We start from the raw sequence: 18,283 nt of genomic DNA, 5'->3' as shown, positions 1-18,283 counted from the left end.
TGGTATAGGTTTGAGATGGAAGACACCTCGGAGTCAACAGATTTCATGGCCTTTGCAAACTGTAACGAGCTGAGTGGTGAAACCAAGAAAGACCTGGAGGGGTGTGACTAGAACTTCACCTAATCTGAGTTCTGATAAACAGCAGCATACGATAGAGTGATCTGAGGAGAGTCAAGGAGGTGGACCAGGTGCTACACCAGGACTGACCTAGGGTAGATGGCAGCTTCATCCTTAGGGATGGATAGCTGGGACGACCCGGAGGAAGGTACAGTGAAAGCAGGCAGGTGCCGAAGAACATGGGAACCCATGGATGCAGACCGGACCGGCTGACCGAGAGATGTGAGCACTGGCAGGTGCAACTGGACCTGCTGACGTAGAGATGACCCTTGGCAGGTGCAGCAGGACTGGTTGACATAGAGAAGAGGACTGGCAAGTGCAGGGGGACTGACTGGCATAGAGATGAGCATTGGCTGGTGCAACTGGAATGGCTGACGCAGAGAAGAGCACTGGCAGGTCCAAAGGGACCAGCTGCCATAGAGTTGAGCACTGGCAGGTACAGCATATGGGGCTACGAGGACTGGGACCTGAAAACTACCAAGAGTGTTATAAAGCAAACTTACAACATTGCACAGGCACCTCCATGTTGGAGGAGCTGCCTTAAATAGTAAGTGTCCTCCTGCTATTGGTGGACAGTTTTGAGGATTGAATGCGGCCCCTTTAAGAAAAGGAAAGTGTGCATGCACCCCGGTCAGCTGCAGATCCTTAAGGAGGACGGGGGTTGGGGTGGTGAGTACGCTGGCATGTCTGCTGGGAGAGAGGGACCGCACGCAGAGATGACGGCACTATATTTGCTTCCCTATAATTTGATTTATTTAGTTTTATAACAACCAATCCACTGTTTGCCATTGCCCATTGTGGCCTCACTAATCTGATCTACACTAATCTGTGCTTCGCTGCTTCTCTCCGAGGTGCATTGATGTCCTGTTCATAATCTCCACCACATCAGATTTATTTTTCTGCTTTTATCATATTTTTTACTTGTTTTTTCTCTCTCTTTTTTTTGCTGTTGCTCTTAACTTCTACAAAATACAGAGAATTATAGAAATAATTATACTAACCTTCTCTAACAATGTCCTATATAAAGTCAATACAAATGCCACAATAGAATGCAATTTACGGGAGTCATATCGAAATGGTCCTCGCACCGCGCTGTTAAAGCACGCACATAAAAACGACTATTTTTTACTTGGTTATTAAGTGCAATTCCCTTAAAATCATTTCCCTGAAATAGAACTACAAGTGTTATTGTGTCTGACTTCTTTATGCTTTTTTTGCTTTTTTTTGGTTCATGGAAAGGGATTGAGCTCAGAAAAGCTGTAAAATGCATCATTAATGTATTGTACCGTAATTATAAGAGGTTACAAGGACTTTGGGTAATTGAAAAAACACCTCATGTACGTCACCCTTCATGCAAATTATTCCTATGCACATCTAGATCAGACCATTGTTCTGTAAACTCTGGAAAAGAAGAAGAGAGAGTCTGGAAAATGTTTGGTAGTCGCAGCAGGTTACTACCTGGCTCCAAATATAAATCTCTTGGTCAACAACGTTATCTAGATGCTTAGTAAAATAGGCATATATGCAAACAGCCTTGGGTAACAGGCCAGCCCCTGGCAGGTCCACAGACAATGGGGCTTAATGGTAGATCAACCACAAACTAGAGAGAAAAGGGCCACTGGGACCCTCAGGGATGATGGGAGACCACTGCATAATTTTTTCAAGATTGAATGCTGCATTGGCATGATCACTGACTGCACTACTAACCACCAGATACGGGTTGTACCCATGACCACCATGGATTAGCCTCTAACTGTACCACCAACCACCATGGACCAGTCACCAACTTTACCTCTGACCACCATGGAAAAGACACTGGCTATAACCCTGACTGACATGGACCAGACACTGGCTGTACCCCTGACCGACATGGACCAGTCACTGACTGTACCCCTGATCATCATGGACCAGTCACTGGCTGTACCCGTTACCATTATGGGCCAGTCACTTGCTGCATCATTGATCGCTAGGTAATGGATGCTGACTGTAGCACTATTATCCAGGGACCTTTCCCGGACAGTACTACCAAACAGCAGGGAATGCATGCTGACTGTACAACTTACAAATCGGGAATGGATGCTGACTACAAAACTGCCATCAGAGACCATACTATGATTGTACTACTTACTGCCATGGAGTGGATGCTGACAGCACCACTCTCCACCAGGAACCATGACTGTACTGTTTACCACTAGGGAATAGATGTTGGCTGCCCCTCTGTCCTGCAGGGACCATACACTGACTGTGTTACCTACCATCAGAGAATAAATGCTGACTGTACCTCTGTCCACCAGGAACCAACACTGTGCAACTTACAAACCGGGAATGGATGCTGACTGTACAACTTACAAACCGGGAATGGATGCTGACTGTACAACTTACAAACTGGGAATGGATGCTGACTGTACAACTTACAAACCGGGAATGGATGCTGACTGTACAACTTACAAACCGGGAATGGATGCTGACTGTACAACGTACAAACCAGGAATGGATGCTGACTGTACAACTTACAAACTAGGAATGGATGCTGACTGTACAACTTACAAACTGGGAATGGATGCTGACTGTACAACTTACAAACCGGGAATGGATGCTGACTATGAAACTGTCCATCATAAACCATATTATGATTGTACTACTTACTGCCATGGAGTGGATGCTGATAGCACCACTGTCCACCAGGAACCATGACTGTACTGTTTACCACTAGGGAATGGATGTTAGCTGCCCCTCTGACCTGCAGGGACCATACACTGACTGTGTTACCTACCACCATAGAATAAATGCTGACTGTACCTCTGTCCACCAGGAACCAACACTGCAACTTAAAGCCAAGGAATGGATGTTGACTGCACTACTGTCTACCAGGGACCATACCATCAAGGCAATGAATGCTGACCGTACCTCTGTCCACAAGGGACCATACCCTTATTGTACTGCGTACCATCAGGGAAAAGCTGCTGAATGTATCACAGAATTTTCCCCTGACGCTTAATATCTGACAATACCACTGACTGGATGCAATTTGTTAAACTTTCCACCAACCACTAAAAGATTGGGACAGAAAATACCGTAAATGATAATAAGCTAAACCTCAATATTAAAAAAGTTGGAATGGCAAAAGTCATCGGGTGCCAGAGCTGGAAGGTCGTTCCCCAGATGAACCTTCTCCATCGTTGTCTTTGTTTTCTTGGAAAATATGTTTTGCTCTGAATAAAATCTGGAATGACCTTGGGACCATTTCCACGTGACGGCTCTTATATTTCAATGTTTGCTTAATAAAAATATAAATTATCAAATTCTCTTCACCCTCCGCAACGAAATAATAGAAACTGCAACCATATAAATGTCAAGTATAAGCTGATGGAAATCTCCATTCAGCCCGGGATTCTGTGCATCATTGTAGTCGGCCATTATCTATCTGTCCCAGTATATCATAATAATGTATTTGTATTTTCTTCAGTTTTCTCTGCAGCTTTTGATAGTGTGAAATATTGTCATCTAAAATTATGCAAAGACCTTCAGTGCCATTTAAAGAAATAATGTAATAAATGAAAGATATGTCGAGGTTCGAAAAAAATTCAGAGAATTTTTTTCATTGTACTATGCGGACTAAGTCAACGTCTAGGAATATCGCTAAGGCTGATGCATGCCAACACTCAGGAGCTGAAACGCGTTTCCTCCCTTTAAAACTGAAGTTTTGGATATGTCATTTTGTACGATCTGAAAGTAAAAAAGGAGCAACTCTCCATCATCTTGTATGATGATCTACATTTGGTTTGGTCCAAATATCGTAGCTGTTGTGTAAATCATGTCTTGTAAAATAGAAAAAAAAACAAAAATGTTAATGGACTTCCATCTTTTGGGTCAGGGAATATTTGAAAAAGAACAAACCTCAAACTTCGATCCATGCCGTGTCGTCGTGTTCTGTTTAGACCTTTGCTTCTTGGTCGATGTAATGGTTCCTAATGAGGCTGATCATATGTTTTGGCACACTCGTACCCTTCATGATATTCCAACGTTTCTGGTGAGTTTGTAGACCCCCAAAATGCAATGTTTCGGGATGTTGAGTAGCATTTACTCTACATGTATCCCTAAACCACTTACTTTTTTATCACATAGTGTAACAGCCATCTCCTTTTCCTCCCATTCTAGTAAAAATACTGATGTCATAGATGTATTTCAGACAAGTACCGTATTTTTCGGACTATAAGACGCACCGGACTATAAGGCGCACCCAGGTTTTAGAGGTGGAAAATAGGGAAAAAAAATATTTGAAGCTAAAAAATGTGGTAAAATATTTAATAACATAAATGACATACTATTATATGTGGTGTTATTATATATAATAGTATGTTATTATGTTGGAAGCTGCGGGACAAGTGTGGTGTCTGTACAGTACTATATGAAGATGCTGGAGGGTGAGTATTAGAATGGGGGCACAGGGCTTATATTTAAAGCACCACTCCAGCACTGCAAAATAACACTGGAGTGCTGCTTTAAAATCCCATGGGAGAACTATAACTCCCAGCATGTCCTGCAGATCCTATGCTGGGAGTTATAGTTCACCAAAGGAGTGGCAGAGTGCTTTATTGTGTTTTGTAAAGACTAACCTCTTAAATGTGGCAGCCAGCCACACTAAGGTGAGGCTAAAGCTGGAGCATCCCATTACTGTACACAGAGCAGTCCCTCTTTCCTTTCCACAGCACAGGTTATGAGGAAGCTGCAGATTCTAATGGAGACTGGAGAGCCTGAAGGACCTGTGATGATGTCAAGAAGAGGGAGGGCTCTGAGCTGCCATGTGATGCTCCAGCCCGCCCACTCCTGACATCATCACAGGTCCTCCTGCACAGAACTCAGCGTCCAGCCCAGGCATGGCAGGCAGGTATGCAGCCATCTCCTCTCTCCCTTGGCCCCTGCTGCTGCCTCCTCTCCCCCAGACACACAGTCCTGCCCAGCTGCTGCAGGAATCAGCGCTGGAGAAGCCATGTGTGTCCCTGCTTAAGCATTTGCTGCTCCCGACTCACCGCTCAGCTGATAGGTGGGCGGGGAGCCGCTAATGAATATTCACTGCACTTAATCGTCGGGAGCACATGGTTTCTCCAGGGCTGATTCTGGGCAGCAGGGACATCATGAAGTGGGATAACAGTGCGATCCCACTCACTGCTGCCCCCCTCCCCACATGCTACATCCGTACCATAAGACGCACCCACACTTTCCTCCCAAATTTGGAGGAAAAAAAGTGCGTCTTATGGTCGGAAAAATACGGTACTTACATTCCATGGTTCCTTGTCGTCTAACCTTTCAATCAGCATGGAGTCTTTGTATCACGATTCTACCATTCACATTTTAGAAGTTTCCGCAGATCGATCGCCCGTGTTTAAGGTCAAGTAAATATAATATGCAGAAGACAAATGCAGGGAATGTGTTGAAATTGAAAAAAGAATCCGGGTTATAGAACAATTATTTAATCTTGTGATTGAAGGACGTTTGAAGCTTCAACCAAAACAATGTAACCAGAACAAAGGGCTTTACACATGAGAATACAATTCAGCTCATAGCAGATGCAAATTCTTAAGGTAACAGCCATGTATTACTAATTGCATTTTTTTTTAACCCCTTCATGACCCAGCCTATTTTGACCTTAAAGACCTTGCCATTTTTTGCAATTCTGACCAGTGTCCCTTTATGAGGTAATAACTCGGGAACGCTTCAACGGATCCTAGCGATTCTGAGATTGTTTTCTCGTGACATATTGGGCTTCATGTTAGTGGTAAATTTAGGTCGATAATTTTTGCGTTTATGTGTGAAAAAATTGGAAATTTGGTAAAAATTTTGAAAATTTCGCAATTTTCAAATTTTGAATTGTTATTCTGTTAAACCAGAGAGATATGTGACACAAAATAGTTAATAAATAACATTTCCCACATGTCTACTTTACATCAGCACAATTTTGGAAACAATTTTTTTTTTTGCTAGGAAGTTATAAGGGTTAAAATTTGACCAGCGATTTCTCATTTTTACAACGAAATTTACAAAACCATTTTTTTTAGGGACCACCTCACATTTGAAGTCAGTTTGAGGGGTCTATATGGCTGAAAATACCCAAAAGTGACACCATTCTAAAAACTGCACCCCTCAAGGTACTCAAAACCACATTCAAGAAGTTTATTAACCCTTCAGGTGCTTCACAGCAGCAGAAGCAACATGGAAGGAAAAAATTAACATTTAACTTTTTAGTCACAAAAATGATCTTTCAGCAACAATTTTTTTATTTTCCCAATGGTAAAAGGAGAAACTAAACCACGAAAGTTATTGTCCAATTTGTCCTGAGTACGCTGATACCTCATATGTGGGGGTAAACCACTGTTTGGGCGCACGGCAGGGCTTGAAAGGGAAGGAGCGCCATTTGACTTTTTGAATGAAAAATTACCTCCATCGTTAGCGGACACCATGTCACGTTTGGAGAGCCGCCGTGTGCCTAAACATTGGAGCTCCCCCACAAGTGACCCCATTTTGGAAACTAGACCACCCAAGGAACTTATCTAGATGCATATTGAGCACTTTGAACCCCCAGGTGCTTCACAAATTGATCCATAAAAATGAAAAAGTACTTTTTTTTCACAAAAATTTTATTTTAGCCTCAATTTTTTTCATTTTCACATGGGCATCAGGATAAAATGGATGCTAAAATTTGTTGGGCAATATCTCCTGAGTACACCGATACCTCACATGTAGGCGTAAACCACTGTTTAGGCGCACGGCAAGGCTCGGAAGGGAAGGAGCGCCATTTCACTTTTTGAATGAAAAAATAGCTCCAATCTTTAGCGGACACCATGTCACGTTTGGAGAGCCACCGTGTGCCTAAACATTGGAGCTCCCCCACATATGACCCCATTTTGGAAACTAGACCACCCAAGGAACTTATCTAGATGCATATTGAGCACTTTGAACCCCCAGGTGTTTCACAAATTGATCCATAAAAATGAAAAAGTACTTTTTTTTCACAAAAATTTTATTTTAGCCTCAATTTTTTTCATTTTCACATGGGCATCAGGATAAAATGGATGCTAAAATTTGTTGGGCAATATCTCCTGAGTACACCGATACCTCACATGTAGGCGTAAACCACTGTTTAGGCGCACGGCAAGGCTCGGAAGGGAAGGAGCGCCATTTGACTTTTTGAATGAAAAAATAGCTCCAATCTTTAGCGGACACCATGTCACGTTTGGAGAGCCGCCGTGTGCCTAAACATAGTAACATAGTAACATAGTAACATAGTAACATAGTAACATAGTTAGTAAGGCCGAAAAAAGACATTTGTCCATCCAGTTCAGCCTATATTCCATCATAATAAATCCCCAGATCTACGTCCTTCTACAGAACCTAATAATTGTATGATACAATATTGTTCTGCTCCAGGAAGACATCCAGGCCTCTCTTGAACCCCTCGACTGAGTTCGCCATCACCACCTCCTCAGACAAGCAATTCCAGATTCTCACTGCCCTAACAGTAAAGAATCCTCTTCTAAGTTGGTGGAAAAACCTTCTCTCCTCCAGACGCAAAGAATGCCCCCTTGTGCCCGTCACCTTCCTTGGTATAAACAGATCCTCAGCAAGATATTTGTATTGTCCCCTTATATACTTATACATGGTTATTAGATCGCCCCTCAGTCGTCTTTTTTCTAGACTAAATAATCCTAATTTCGCTAATCTATCTGGGTATTGTAGTTCTCCCATCCCCTTTATTAATTTTGTTGCCCTCTTTTGTACTCTCTCTAGTTCCATTATATCCTTCCTGAGCACCGGTGCCCAAAACTGGACACAGTACTCCATGTGCGGTCTAACTAGGGATTTGTACAGAGGCAGTATAATGCTCTCATCATGTGTATCCAGACCTCTTTTAATGCACCCCATGATCCTGTTTGCCTTGGCAGCTGCTGCCTGGCACTGGCTGCTCCAGGTAAGTTTATCATTAACTAGGATCCCCAAGTCCTTCTCCCTGTCAGATTTACCCAGTGGTTTCCCGTTCAGTGTGTAATGGTGATATTGATTCCCTCTTCCCATGTGTATAACCTTACATTTATCATTGTTAAACCTCATCTGCCACCTTTCAGCCCAAGTTTCCAACTTATCCAGATCCATCTGTAGCAGAATACTATCTTCTCTTGTATTAACTGCTTTACATAGTTTTGTATCATCTGCAAATATCGATATTTTACTGTGTAAACCTTCTACCAGATCATTAATGAATATGTTGAAGAGAACAGGTCCCAATACTGACCCCTGCGGTACCCCACTGGTCACAGCGACCCAGTTAGAGACTATACCATTTATAACCACCCTCTGCTTTCTATCACTAAGCCAGTTACTAACCCATTTACACACATTTTCCCCCAGACCAAGCATTCTCATTTTGTGTACCAACCTCTTGTGCGGCACGGTATCAAACGCTTTGGAAAAATCGAGATATACCACGTCCAATGACTCACCGTGGTCCAGCCTATAGCTTACCTCTTCATAAAAACTGATTAGATTGGTTTGACAGGAGCGATTTCTCATAAACCCATGCTGATATGGAGTTAAACAGTTATTCTCATTGAGATAATCCAGAATAACATCCCTCAGAAACCCTTCAAATATTTTACCAACAATAGAGGTTAGACTTACTGGCCTATAATTTCCAGGTTCACTTTTAGAGCCCTTTTTGAATATTGGCACCACATTTGCTATGCGCCAGTCCTGCGGAACAGACCCTGTCGCCATAGAGTCCCTAAAAATAAGAAATAATGGTTTATCTATTACATTACTTAGTTCTCTTAGTACTCGTGGGTGTATGCCATCCGGACCCGGAGATTTATCTATTTTAATCTTATTTAGCCGGTTTCGCACCTCTTCTTGGGTTAGATTGGTGACCCTTAATATAGGGTTTTCATTGTTTCTTGGGATTTCACCTAGCATTTCATTTTCCACCGTGAATACCGTGGAGAAGAAGGTGTTTAATATGTTAGCTTTTTCCTCGTCATCTACAACCATTCTTTCCTCACTATTTTTTAAGGGGCCTACATTTTCAGTTTTTATTCTTTTACTATTGATATAGTTGAAGAACAGTTTGGGATTAGTTTTACTCTCCTTAGCAATGTGCTTCTCTGTTTCCTTTTTGGCAGCTTTAATTAGTTTTTTAGATAAAGTATTTTTCTCCCTATAGTTTTTTAGAGCTTCAATGGTGCCATCCTGCTTTAGTAGTGCAAATGCTTTCTTTTTACTGTTAATTGCCTGTCTTACTTCTTTGTTTAGCCACATTGGGTTTTTCCTATTTCTAGTCCTTTTATTCCCACAAGGTATAAACCGCTTACACTGCCTATTTAGGATGTTCTTAACCCCTTCCCGACCTTTGACGCATACGCTGCATCATGAAAGTCGGTGCCATTCCGACCCATGACGCAGCATATGCGTCATGGAATGATCGCGTCCCTGCAGATCGGGTGAAAGGGTTAACTCCCATTTCACCCGATCTGCAGGGACAGGGGGAGTGGTAGTTTAGCCCAGGGGGGGTGGCTTCACCCCCTCGTGGCTACGATCGCTCTGATTGGCTGTTGAAAGTGAAACTGCCAATCAGAGCGATTTGTAATATTTCACCTAAAAAAATGGTGAAATATTACAATCCAGCCATGGCCGATGCTGCAATATCATCGGCCATGGCTGGACACACTAATGTGCACCCACCCCACTCCTCCGATCGCCCCCCCAGCCCCCCGATCTGTGGTCCGCTCTCCTCGGTCCTGTGCTCCGCTCCCCCGTCCTCCTGCCCGCTCCCCCCGTGCTCCAATCACACCCCCCGTGCTCTAATCAAACCCCCCCGCACTCCGATCACCCCCCCGCACAGCGATCACCCCCCCCCGCACAGCGATCCCCCCCCCGTGCTCCGATCCGCCTGCCCGCACAGCGTTCCCCCAGTCCGTGCTCCAATCCACCCCCCCCCCGTGTTCCGATCCACCCCCCCGTGCTCCGACGCCCCCCCCGTGGTCCCCCCCCACCCCATCATACTTACCGATCCAGCCGGGGTCCCGTCCGTCTTCTGCCTGGGCGCCGTCATCTTCCAAAATGGCGGGCGCATGTGCAGTGCGCCCGCCGAATCTGCCGGCCGGCAGATTCGTTCCAGAGTGAATTTTGATCACTGAGATATAATCTATCTCAGTGATCAAAATAAAAAAAAAAGTAAATGACACCCCCCCCTTTGTCACCCCCATAGGTAGGGACAATAAATTTTTTTTTTTTTTTTTTTTTCCACTAAGGTTGGGGTAAGAACTAGGGTTAGGGTTAGGGGTAGGGTTAGGGGTAGGGTTAGGGGTAGGGTTAGGGTTAGGGTTAGGGGTAGGGTTAGGGGTAGGGTTAGGGTTAGGGGTAGGGTTAGGGGTAGGGTTAGGGTTAGGGGTAGGGGTAGGGTTAGGGGTAGGGTTAGGGTTTCGGTATGTGCACACGTATTCTGGTCCTCTGCGGATTTTTCCGCTGCGGATTTGATAAATCCGCAGTGCTAAACCGCTGCGGATTTATGGCGGATTTACCATGTTTTTTCTGCGCATTTCAATGCGGTTTTACAACTGCGATTTTCTATTTGAGCAGTTGTAAAACCGCTGCGGAATCCGCAGAAAGAAGCGACATGCTGCGGAATGTAAACCGCTGCGTTTCCGTGCAGTTTTTCTGCAGCATGTGTACAGCGATTTTTGTTTCCCGTAGGTTTGCATTGAACTGTAAACTCATGGGAAAATGCTGCGGATCCGCAGCGTTTTCCGCAGCGTGTGCACATACCTTTAGAATTAGGCTATGTGCACACGGTGCGGATTTGGCTGCGGATTGGCCGCTGCGGATTCGCCACTGCGGATTCGCAGCAGTGTTCCATCAGGTTTACGGTACCATGTAAACATATGGAAAACCAAATCCGCTGTGCCCATGTTGCGGAAAATACCGCGCGGAAACACTGCGTTGTATTTCCCGCAGCATGTCAATTCTTTGTGCGGATTCCGCAGCGTTTTACACCTGTTCCTCAATAGGAATCCGCAGGTGAAATCCGGACAAAAAACACTGGAAATCCGCGGTAAATCCGCAGGTAAAACGCAGTGCCTTTTACCCGCGGATTTTTCAAAAATGGTGCGGAAATATCTCACACGAATCCACAACGGGGGCACATAGCCTTAGGGCTAGGGTTGGGTTGGAATTAGGGTTGTGGTTAGGGTTAGGGGTGTGTTGGGGTTACGGGTGTGTTGGGGTTAGGGTTGTGATTAGGGTTATGGCTACAGTTGGGATAAGGGTTAGGGGTGTGTTGGGGTTAGTGTTGGAGTTAGAATTGAGGGGTTTCCACTGTTTAGGCACATCAGGGGTCTCCAAACGCAACATGGCGCCACCATTGATTCCAGCCAATCTTGTATTCAAAAAGTCAAATGGTGCTCCCTCACTTCCGAGCCCCGACGTGTGCCCAAACAGTGGTTCACCCCCACATATGGGGTACCAGCATACTCAGGACAAACTGCGCAACAATTACTGGGGTCCAATTTCTACTGTTACCCTTGAGAAAATAAAAAATTGCTTGCTAAAACATCATTTTTGAGGAAAGAAAAATGATTTTTTATTTTCACGGCTCTGCGTTGTAAACGTCTGTGAAGCACTTGGGGGTTCAAAGTGCTCACCACATATCTAGATAAGTTCCTTGGGGGGTCTAGTTTCCAAAATGGGGTCACTTGTGTGGGGTTTCTACTGTTTAGGCACACCAGGGGCTCTGCAAACGCAACGTGACGCCCGCAGACTATTCCATCAAAGTCTGCATTTCAAAAGTCACTACTTCCCTTCTGAGCCCCGACGTGTGCCCAAACAGTGGTTTACCCTCACACATGGGGTATCAGCTTACTCAGGAGAAACTGGACAACAACTTTTGGGGTCCAATTTCTCCTGTAACCCTTAGGAAAATAAAAAATTCTGGGCTAAATAATTATTTTTGAGGAAAGAAAACGTATTTATTATTTTCACGGCTCTGTGTTATAAACTTCTGTAAAGCACTTGGGGGTTGAAAGTGCTCACCACATATCTAGATAAGTTCCTTTCGGGGTCTAGTTTCCAAAATGGGGTCACTTGTGGGGGGTTTCTACTGTTTAGCAACATCAGGGGCTCTGCAAACGCAACGTGACGCCCGAAGAGCATTCCATCAAAGTCTGCATTTCATAACGTCACTTCTTCACTTCCGAGCCCCAACATGTGCCTAAACAGTGGTTTACCCCCACATATTGGGTATCAGCGTACTCAGGAGAAACTGGACAACAACTTTTGGGGTCAAATTTCTCCTGTTACCCTTGGGAAAATAAAAAATTGCGGGCTAAAAAATCATTTTTGAGAAAAGATTTTTTTTTTTTTTCATGGCTCTGCGTTATAAACTTCTGTGAAGCACTTGAGGGTTAAAAGTGCTCACCACACATCTAGATTAGTTCCTTTGGGGGTCTAGTTTCCAAAATGGGGTCATTTGTGGGGGATCTCTAATGTTTAGGCACACAGGGGCTCTCCAAACGCGACATGGTGTCCGCTAATGATTGGAGCTAATTTTCCATTTAAAAAGCCAAATGGCGTGCCTTCCCTTCTGAGCCCTCCCGTGCGCCCAAACAGTGGTTTACCCCCACATATGGGGTATCAGCATACTCAGGACAAACTGGACAACAACATTTGTGGTCCAATTTCTCCTATTACCATTGGCAAAATAGGAAATTCCAGGCTAAAAAATCATTTTTGAGAAAAGAAAAATTATTTTTTATTTTCATGGCCCTGCATTATAAACTTCTGTGAAGCACTTGGGGGTTTAAAGTGCTCAGTATGCATCTAGATAAGTTCCTTGGGGGGTCTAGTTTCCAAAATGGGGTCACTTGTGGGGGAGCTCCATTGCATAGGCACACAGGGGCTCTCCAAATGCGACATGGTGTCCGCTAACAAATGGAGCTAATTCTCCATTCAAAAAGTCAAAAGGCGCGCCTTCCCTTCCGAGCCCTGCCGTGTGCCCAAACAGTGGTTTACCCCCACATATGAGGTATCGGCGTACTCGGGAGAAATTGCTCAACAAATTTTAGGATCCATTTTATCCTATTGCCCATGTGAAAATGAAAAAATTGAGGCAAAAAGAAATTTTTTGTGAAAAAAAAAGCACTTTTTCATTTTTACGGAACAATTTGTGAAGCACCTGAGGGTTTAAAGTGCTCACTAGGCATCTAGATAAGTTCCTTGGGGGGTCCAGTTTCCAAAATGGGGTCACTTGTGGGGGAGCTCCAATGTTTAAGCACACAGGGTCTCTCCAAACGCGACATGGTGTCCGCTAACGATGGAGATAATTTTTCATTCAAAAAGTCAAATGGCGCTCCTTCCCTTCCGAGCCTTACCATGTGCCCAAACAGTGGTTTACCCCCACATGTGAGGTATCGGTGTGCTCAGGAGAAATTGCCAAACAAATTTTAGGATCCATTTTATCCTGTTGTCCATGTGAAAATGAAAAAATTGAGGCTAAAAGAATTTTTTTTGTGAAAAAATAGTACTTTTTCATTTTTACGGATCAATTTGTGAAGCAGCTGGGGGTTTAAAGCGCTCACTATGCATCTAGATAAGTTCCTTGGGGCGTCTAGTTTCCAAAATGGGGTCACTTGTGGGGGAGCTCCAATTTTTAGGCACACGGGGGCTCTCCAAACTTGACATGGTGTCCGCTAAAGAGTGCAGCCAATTTTTCATTCAAAAAGTCAAATGGCGCTCCTTCCCTTCCAAGCCCTGCCGTGTGCCCAAACAGTGGTTTACCCCCACATATGAGGTATCAGCGTACTCAGGACAAATTGGACAACAACTTTCGTGGTTCAGTTTCTCCTTTTACCATTGGGAAAATACAAAAATTGTTGCTGAAAAATCATTTTTGTGACTAAAAAGTTAAATGTTCATTTTTTCCTTCCATGTTGCTTCTGCTGCTGTGAAGCACCTGAAGGGTTAATAAACTTCTTGAATGTGGTTTTGAGCACCTTGAGGGGTGCATTTTTTAGAATGGTGTCACTTTTGGGTATTTTCAGCCATATAGACCTCTCAAACTGACTTCAAATGTGAGGTGGTCCCTAAAAAAAATGGTTTTGTAAATTTCGTTGTAAAAATGAGAAATCGCTGGTCAAATTTTAACCCTTATAACTTCCTAGCAAAAGAAAATTTTGTTTCCAAAATTGTGCTGATGTAAAGTAAACATGTGGGAAATGTTATTTATTAACTATTTTGTGTCACATACCTCTCTGGTTTAACAGAATAAAAATTCAAAATGTGAAAATTGCGAAATTTTCAAAATTTTCGCCAAATTTCCGTTTTTATCACAAATAAACACAGAATTTATTGACCTAAATTTACCACTAACATGAAGCCCAATATGTCACGAAAAAACAATCTCAGAACCGCTAGGATCCATTGAAGCGTTCCTGAGTTATTACCTCATAAAGGGACACTGGTCAGAATTGCAAAAAACGGCAAGGTCTTTAAGGTCAAAATAGGCTGGGTCATGAAGGGGTTAAACATTTCCCATTTATTATCTGTATTCTCATTTCTGAGGATATTGTCCCAGTCTACCAGATTAAGGGCATCTCTAAGCTGGTCAAACGTTGCCTTCCTAAAGTTCAGTGTTTTTGTGACTCCCTGACAAGTCCCCCTAGTGAAAGACAGGAGCTCCCCCACATATGACCCCATTTTGGAAACTAGACCACCCAAGGAACTTATCTAGATGCATATTGAGCACTTTGAACCCCCAGGTGCTTCACAAATTGATCCATAAAAATGAAAAAGTACTTTTTTTTCACAAAAATTTTATTTTAGCCTCAATTTTTTTCATTTTCACATGGGCATCAGGGTAAAATGGATGCTAAAATTTGTTGGGCAATATCTCCTGAGTACACCGATACCTCACATGTAGGCATAAACCACTGTTTAGGCGCACGGCAAGGCTCGGAAGGGAAGGAGCGCCATTTCACTTTTTGAATGAAAAAATAGCTCCAATCTTTAGCGGACACCATGTCACGTTTGGAGAGCTGCCGTGTGCCTAAACATTGGAGCTCCCCCACATATGACCCCATTTTGGAAACTAGACCACCCAAGGAACTTATCTAGATGCATATTGAGCACTTTGAACCCCCAGGTGCTTCACAAATTGATCCATAAAAATGAAAAAGTACTTTTTTTTCACAAAAATTTTATTTTAGCCTCAATTTTTTTCATTTTCACATGGGCATCAGGATAAAATGGATGCTAAAATTTGTTGGGCAATATCTCCTGAGTACACCGATACCTCACATGTAGGCGTAAACCACTGTTTAGGCGCACGGCAAGGCTCGGAAGGGAAGGAGCGCCATTTCACTTTTTGAATGAAAAATTAGCTCCAATCGTTAGCGGACACTATGTTGTGTATGGAAGGTATGTAGTGTATGTCAGGTTGGTGTGTGTGTGGTGTAGTATTCACCACACACACACACACACACCTGACGTACACTATACCACACCACACCAAACTGACGTACACTACGCCATACACACCCTGACACTACGTCAGGTTGGGTTGTGTAGTGTTTGTTAGGTTGGGGTGTGGTGTAGTGTACGTCAGGTAGGTGTGTGTGGTGTAGTGTACACCACACACACACACACACCAACCTGACGTACACTATACCACACCACACACCAACCTGATGTACACAACGCCACACACACCAATCTGACACACTACGTCAGGTTGGTGTGTGTGGTGTATTGTATGTCAGGTTGGGGTGTGGTGTAGTGTACGTCAGGTAGGTGTGTGTGGTGTACTGTACACCACACACACACACCAACCTGACGTACACTATACCACACCACACACCAACCTGATGTACACTACGCCACACACACCAATCTGACACACTACGTCAGGTTGGTGTGTGTGGTGTATTGTATGTCAGGTTGGGGTGTGGTGTAGTGTACGTCAGGTAGGTGTGTGTGGTGTACTGTACACCACACACACACACCAACCTGACGTACACTATACCACACCACACACCAACCTGATGTACACAACGCCACACACACCAATCTGACACACTACGTCAGGTTGGTGTGTGTGGTGTAGTGTATGTCAGGTTGGGGTGTGGTGTAGTGTACATCAGGTAGGTGTGTGTGGTGTACTGTACACACACACACACCAACCTGACGTACACTATACCACACCACACACCAACCTGATGTACACAACGCCACACACATCAATCTGACACACTACGTCAGGTTGGTGTGTGTGGTGTAGTGTATGTCAGGTTGGGGTGTGGTGTAGTGTACGTCAGGTAGGTGTGTGTGGTGTACTGTACACCACACACACACACCAACCTGACGTACACTATACCACACCACACACCAACCTGATGTACACTACGCCACACACACCAATCTGACACACTACGTCAGGTTGGTGTGTGTGGTGTATTGTATGTCAGGTTGGGGTGTGGTGTAGTGTACGTCAGGTTAGTGTGTGTGTGTGGTGTTGTGTATATCAGCCTGGTGTGGGTGAGTTCTGTAGTGGAATATCAGGATGTGGCTAGTCCACGGACGTGTGATGAATTCTGAAGCATTCATTCAAACACAGTCCAGGTTTGTCGGGACACGTTTCACATTGGAAACGAGTTTCCCTTCTTATCCCCCTTTTATAGCATACCCGGCACCTTTTTTTTGCTCTTCCCTCACAGGGAAAATGTTGCACCGGTACCATACGGGAACCTTGAGTTCCAGCAGTGCTGGGGCCCGCTCCTTCCTCGTCTCCAAACATCAGGGCCTTTATCACCGCCTCCTGGAACTGAAGGAAGGTGTTATTGGTCTGGCCTGCACATCGTGATAGCACGTATGCGTTATACAGTGCCATTTGTACGATGTGCACAGCCAGTTTTTTATACCACACCTTCGTTTTCCGCATGGCACTATAGGGCTGGAGGACTTGATCAGAAAGATCAACTCCCCCCATGTGTTTGTTGTACCCCAGGGCACAGTCCGGTTTGTGGACCTGTGCTGGGGTACCTCGAACAGTGCTGGCCGTGGTGCCGGGACCATGGATTGTTGTCAAGAAAAAGACGTCCCTTTTGTCTTTGAACTTGACCGCAAGCATGTTGCCACTACATTGGGCCCGGCTCTCACCCTTTGGGAGAACCTGCTCAATTAGTGACAAAGGGAGACCCCTCTTGTTTCTGCGCACAGTACCGCAAGCAACGGTAGCTCTGGCAGAGAGGGACTGAAAGAGTGGGATGCTTGTATAAAAGTTATCAACGTACAGATGGTAACCTTTATCAAGCAGTGGGTGAACCAAATCCCACACTATTTTCCCACTCACCCCCAGAGCAGGTGGACAATCTGGGGGCTGGATACTGCTGTCCTTTCCTTGATAAACTCTAAAGCTGAGAGTGTACCCTGAGGTACTCTCACAGATCTTGTAGAGTTTTATCCCGTACCTCGCCCTTTTGCTTGGCAGGTACTGACGGAACTGAAGCCTCCCTTTGAAGTGGATGAGGGATTCATCCACACAAATTTCCCTTTGGGGAATGTACACTTCAGCAAACTTGTTGCTGAAGTGTTCGATGACCGGCCGAATTTTGAACAATCTATCAAAATTCGGGTCATCGCGAGGAAGGATGTCCGTATTGTCCCTAAAGTGGAGAAATTTATGAATCGCCTCAAAACGTTTGCGATTCATAACCATGCCAAATACTGGAGTTTGATATAAAATATCAGTACTCCAGTATTGGCGAAGTTCTGGTTTCTTCACAATTCCCATGTGAAGGACCAGTCCCCAATATTTCATCATTTCTACGGAGTCAACGGGCTTCCAAGTAGTAAATGATGAACTTGGGTTTTGGGCAAAAAATTGCAGGGCGTACAAATTTGTTTGCTCCACCATGAGACTGACGATTGACTCCGAGAAAAAGACTTTGAAAAAGTCTATCTCCCGGAGGTTGGCAGTCTCAAATTGGATTCCTGATTGGGGAATGAAATCAGGAATCCGTGGAGCAAAGTTTTCAGGGACGGGGGTCCAGACGGGGGCACTAGTGCTAGGTTGGGCGTCACTAGCACTAGGTTGGGGGTCACTTACACTTGGCTCCGACTCTCCTCCCCT

The sequence above is a fragment of the Ranitomeya imitator genome, chromosome 9, assembly GCF_032444005.1.
Source record: "Ranitomeya imitator isolate aRanImi1 chromosome 9, aRanImi1.pri, whole genome shotgun sequence".
In the NCBI taxonomy this organism is placed as follows: Eukaryota; Metazoa; Chordata; class Amphibia; order Anura; family Dendrobatidae; genus Ranitomeya; species Ranitomeya imitator.
The sequence above is the reverse complement of the archived record's forward strand: the minus strand, read 5'-3'. Positions refer to the sequence as shown.